The 6,252-nt window shown below is 31.9% G+C and overlaps 1 long non-coding RNA gene across 1 annotated transcript; it reads left to right on the top strand.

Annotated features, from left to right (window-relative positions):
- Positions 1-214: 214 nt before the first annotated feature.
- LOC139499456 (uncharacterized) lies at positions 215-4,904 on the top strand. Its single transcript, XR_011658193.1, has 3 exons — positions 215-339; positions 3,560-3,733; positions 4,772-4,904. It is a non-coding gene; the product is annotated as an uncharacterized lncRNA (long non-coding RNA).
- The last annotated feature ends 1,348 nt before the right edge of the window (positions 4,905-6,252 follow it).

Below are 6,252 nucleotides of genomic sequence, written 5' to 3'. Positions count from 1 at the left end.
AATTGGCAATGAATTCTACTCAATACAGTGATGATATAAGCATTTTCTTATTTATCATTTGTAGATAAATAGGTAAATAAAAGATGATAAAACAGCATACATAATTGAATCAAACTATATATTTTATCATGTATAGTGTATTTATCATGTCTCACGTATGTCGTCTTAATCAAATATGAAGATATAACTGTAAATCACGAACATGTGTAAATAATATCACAAAATGCATATATCCAAGTTCGATTACCAATGTTTGTAATCCTGTTAACAAGAGGACAATGCATTTTGTGTCGGCACTTCTATTGATGTCATTCCTTACCAACTTTCTAGACAGTCACGGTAAGTGAAATAATGTGGAAGGTGAAAGAAACGTTTATAGTGTTGTCAGAAAATGAACGTACGATTGTAATCCGTTCTGTTTTTGGTTAGTTAACTTTTTTGTGTTTTCTTTATTCTCCTTTTTCGTATATACCTATATGGAGTTATTTTCTTGCAAAATCAACCCAGACGATACCATGTTTCAATAAAATATGCTCCAAGGTATAAAATAATGACATGTGTGAGGTGATTATTTTCCTTGATAAAAATGCAATCTATAATTTACTTCAAAATAAACATTCGTCTGATTGTTTTTTTGTTGCCGATTTGGAATGTTATTTTTTAAAGTTCGGTCAATGATAAGTGTAAAAGAAATCGTAATTTAGAAACAAATATAACTTGAAGTTCTGTTATTTTATCGCTACAATACAGAAACATTTTTAAATATCTTATTGATTCATACTGAATATGTCGATTGGTTGTTGGTTGCTTACTTAACGTCCAGTGGCAAATATATCATGCATGTTCAGGTCGATACACACTGAATATATAAAAAAAGAAGATGTGGTATGATTGCCAATGAGACAACTGTCCAAAAGAGACCAAACGGACACAGACATTAACAACTGTAGGTCACCGTACGGTTTTCAACAATGAGCAAAACCCATACCGCATAGTCAGCTATAAAAGACCTTGATAAGACAATGTAAAACAATTCAAACGAGAAAACTAACGGCCTTATTTATATAAAATAAAATGCACGAAAAACAAATATGTAACACATAAACAAACGACAACCACTGAATTACAGGCTCCTGACTTGGGACAGGCACATACATAAATAATGTGGCGGGGTTAAACATGTTTACGGGATCCCAACCCTCCCCCTAACCTGGGACAGTGGTATAACAGTACAACATAAGAACGAACTAAAAATCAGATGAAAAAGGTAAAACTCATCAGATGCACAAAAATACAAGTGGACGTGGCTGGGTACTTATACATCCCGACACAAAAAAAACACAACGAACAGATCTGAGAGTACTCGCAGTTATCTGACAGCTAGTTCAAAGCCACTAACAACTAATAAAAAAATCATGCATCTAAGACTAAACTATCAATCCGTACACATCTAACATCCAATGGATTTAGTGTAAAGACGTCATAATCAGTCAGAGAAAAACATGACCTTGTGCAATGCCAAGTTACAGGTATCGACAGATTGTAGATCCATGAATATGTAAATGTATATAACATACTAGTACTATTTAGTTAGCTTTAAGTTTACTAATAACAAAATCAATATTTCATCCAATAAAACAATATTCAATGATCTTATTACAGTGTTGAATAGGTAACCTTTTAGAATAAGTTTATTTAAAGGAGCGACAAGTTCACATGGATTATTTCTAAATTTCCGGGCACGGTTAACAACATTTCCTTAAAATGAGGATGTGCTAACCCGTTTGAAACAAGTACAGGTACAATCAAACTTCAAAACCAAATCTTTATATCTATGGAAAAATTTAGTAAAGGTTTTAAGTAATTTATGGTAACGATATCCCTGGTTTAATAATTTACCAGTAATACATAGATTGCGTTCGTTCAAATCAAAAACGTCACAACAGACACGGCCATAGCGAACGAGCTGTGAAATATAAACACCGTAAGATGGTGCCAAATGAACGTCACCCTTTAAAAATGGAAAATTAACTATAGGGAACAATAGGCAATCATACTATGACCGAAATGTATTTTTTTTTTCGTCTTCGTGTCAGTTCGTAACATTTTTACATTTATCATGTTTATGTATACCTTTTATTCTATTAAATGATCAACTAATAACATTCACGTAACTCAAAATAGGGTCAATGGGGAGGGTATATAATTATATCTTGATTATCTGTTGAAAAAATGTTTTGCTATTCAAAAGACAATCTTTCTGAATATTTTATTCTATTCAATCAAAATTGTTAAAAGAAAATAACCACTTTTCCAAGATAGAAATGTCATTACAAGTAGAAAAAAATACACCCCCTTTTCCCATAAACTAAGTTGGTACAATAAATAACTTACAATGTGTCGTGTCTTGTATTTGCCATACACCGTTATCGGATGGTAACAATTCATTTGTTTCTTTCTTCATGCAGTTACAGTAGTATGTTTATTGCGTATGGAGAATAATTTTTAAAAGGTTTATATCTAGATTAGTTAGCGAGTTTTATTTCACATTCCAAATGAGCCGTCGGGCGTATTAAAACTTAAACACATTAGAAAGGAATATCCCACTTTAGTGTGGTCGGTTAATTGGATACTAAATTTTGCAAATCTTTATAAAAAATAATACTTTTGACGGTATATAAGTCAGATAAGGCATATTTTAAGGTTTTTCTTGTCGTAGAACACACCTCGGGGTGTCAGGATTGCCCAAAGAAAGACCTCCCTACGGTCTGTCTTTCATTTGATTAATCCTGACACCCGTCGGTGTGTTCTACGATAAGAAAACCCTTAAAATATGCATTATCTATAACATAATGACGTTGTTAGTTTTTGTCGACTTCTGAGGGTTTTGGATGTTCCCCCTTGGTACAATGTAAATTTAACCTGTTATTTTTTTTAACCAATTAGACAATATCTATTTCGTCAAAGTATTCGTACGATTTGATTGATTCAAACAAAAATTATGTTCATACTTTAAAGTTTTGTTTTACAATCATTCTGTATAGGAATGTACTAATTTCAACTGATCTAGCATTATCCATAGTTATTGATAAAAATAAATGTTGTTCAAATTATTTAACCTACCGCAAATATTTTACAGAGCCCTATATAAATACTTCAAATCTATATACCATTAGACCGACGACATTATCAAAATTTTCTTATTTCAAGCCAACAATAACCGTTACGGTTTTCTTGTTTCTATTAAGGATTGTTCCTTTATGAATTTCTATGAGAATGCAAACACTGGTGACACTAACCTACGACAACATTGTTTTTTTCTTCTTTTTGTACTTTACGAGTATAACTTAGCTATTACATGTATAACCATCACCTGACTTACAATCAGAAAATGTGATAATTTTTCTTGAATATTTCCTGCGAACTTAATGCTTCGTTGACTAGTTTATTTTTATTTTTTAATATAACTACATATTCCTTTTTTTGTGGGGGGGGAAGTAAACTGTTATGAGTTATGTTTGATTCCATTGTGAATTCTCATTTTGTGTTACTATTTTAGTTTTGCTGTCTCCACGTGGACTGTTCACCTGGATGGAAGCATATAACACATGTAAAGCCAACAGTGGATATCTGGCTTCTAAGATAAGTGACAAATTAACAACCAATTCCACAAACTCGTCGTTAGTATGGACTGGAAAAGTTGAACTACAGTCAAAATGGTTGCAAATTATTGGTAAGAATTGTAATCTAATGCATAAGCCTGAAATGTATTCATTTCATAATGTTTTAAACGTTAAAGAAAAAAATATAATCGTGAGGGCACTTGTAAAAACTCAAATATTATAATAGACTTTGGAAACATGATATCAGTTCAGGATTTCGTTTGAAAATATGAGAACACGAAAGTACAAATTGAATAAATCATGCTGTCAAATTGATCATACATGGAATACGGTTTGATTTTTGTGTATTCTATAAACGTATCTGAAGCACTTTAACAATGAGAGGACATTGACACGGACTATGTGTTTTTCTTGACTTTTCGTAAAACAGCTGGCACATTTGACTGCCTGCAAGTTTACAATTACCCACAAATTTGCATTTAAACAGCAAACATATAACAGCTAATTGTTATATCTTACAACCGATAAAAGTTATCAAAGGTACCAGGATTATAATTTAGTACGCCTGACGCGCGTTTCGTCTACATCAGACTCATCAGTGACGCTCATATCAAATATGATGAGAAATAACATCAGCAAACCCATATGGATTTCAAAATCTAACGCATGTTTTAAAGGTTGTCGATTTTAAATATTCACCAAATGAATAACGTTAGGTAAAACAAAAATATGACATTTGTATCAAGTAAACTGTTTTGTTGTAAACATTGGAACAATTGAAAAATAACTTGTGATCGAGATGTTGAAAATTTCCAAGATAAATTGAATCAGAAACAAACATAAGACAATATAAATAAAATCAAGTCACGTTAAAAACCTCCGATTTCAAAACAAGGTGCATGAACAACCGGACGTATACCAACGTCCGCTGCGAAACACTTTATTTATTTGCTAAGCTTTGAAAATTGAATTTCCTATTCAAACAGGGAGTTTATTCAAAAATATATGTTCTTGGTATGTAAACAGATTATCGTATTCAACTGACATATGTTATATATGAAAAACGAAAATACAAATGTATGTATAGACTTACACACTGCAACTGTTGAACTTTCTAGACATATATTTAATTCAATGTTTATATTTAGGTTGTTATTACTTTAATGATGCAAGTGGAAATATCTTTCAAGTACCGACAATAGCTAACTATGAAATGGTGTGTAGAAGGTACATATATTTTACATACAGGGTAAGAAGTAAATAATTTATTTTTTTGTAAAAATGTGGGGATGATTTGATATTTGAAAGGTATGTTCTATTGTGATGTTAACGTTAATTGATTTGCATTGTTTTCTTCTGATATAGTCCTTTGGTTGATTTCATTTCTTTGTTATACCTTGATTTTTTATTTTATTTTATAGTAAATAATGTAGATAAATATCGTTGGTTTAGGATCATTGCATTGGTCTTTTCCACATTATAGAACTGGTCTTGTCAATCATTGATAATCAAATAAATTAGATTAAGCAACTACTGCTGCATTTTTCTCAATTTTGTAGCACCGTCTGAATGCACTAAAATGTTTGTTGGGTTATTTATAAATCTAGTTCAATTTTTCTGTAGTTATCTAAACAAATCAAGGAAACAGATATTAGTTTTTTATGATTTTGATTTTGATTATTTTTTGTCTATTTATTTTATGTGTAAGAGTAAGCGAGAATTATATTCTGTAGAAGCAGAAATGGTGTTTTGTTTTTAATAGAAAGTCATTTTTAGCTAGCCTGACCTGAAAGGTCAAGTGAGCTTTTCTTATCACTTGGTGTCCGTCGTCTGTCGTCGTCCGGCGTCCGTCGTCCGTAAACTTTTACAAAAATATTCTCCTCTGAAACTACTGGGCCAAATTTAACCAAACTTGGCCACAGTCATCATTGGGGTATCTAGTTTAAAAAAACATGTAGCGTCATCCGGCTAACAAACCAAGATAGCCGCCATGGGTAAAAATAGAACATAGGGGTAAAATGTAGATTTTGGCTTATGACTCTGAAACCAAGGCATTTAGAGCAAATCTGACATGGATTTAATTGTTCATTAGGTCAAGATCTACCTGCCCTGATATTTTCAGACAAATCGCACAACCCGTTATGAGGTTGCAGCCCCGAAATTAGTAATTTAAAGGAAATTTTGCAGATTTTGGTTATTATCTTGAATTTATTATAGAAAGAGATAAACTGTAAACAGCGATAATGTTCAGCAAAGTAAGATCTACAAATAACTCAACAAGACCAAAATGGTCAGTTGACCCCTTAAGGAGTTATTGCCCTTTATAGTATATTCTGTAATTAAAGATCTAAAAACACATCACCATCACCAAAACACAATTTTGTCTGTGTCCATTGTTTAATATGCACATAAACCAAGTTGAGCGACACAGGCTCTTGAGAGCCTCTAGTTATTAGTGCAAGAAGTTAAGATATATATTATGCAATAATGACGTTTTGAATTATATGCAAATTAATAAAAATAAAATATAATCAAATTCAAAACCAGGCACATGAAAACCCGCTGTGTGTATGTTTGTCGCAAAAACCAGAATCAATTGTACTTCCACATTATTGTGACAGCCTCGAAA

The sequence above is a fragment of the Mytilus edulis genome, chromosome 12 (genome assembly GCF_963676685.1).
Source record: "Mytilus edulis chromosome 12, xbMytEdul2.2, whole genome shotgun sequence".
Taxonomy (NCBI): Eukaryota; Metazoa; Mollusca; class Bivalvia; order Mytilida; family Mytilidae; genus Mytilus; species Mytilus edulis.
Note: the sequence above shows the minus strand (reverse complement) of the source record. Positions and strands in the feature narration are given on the sequence as shown.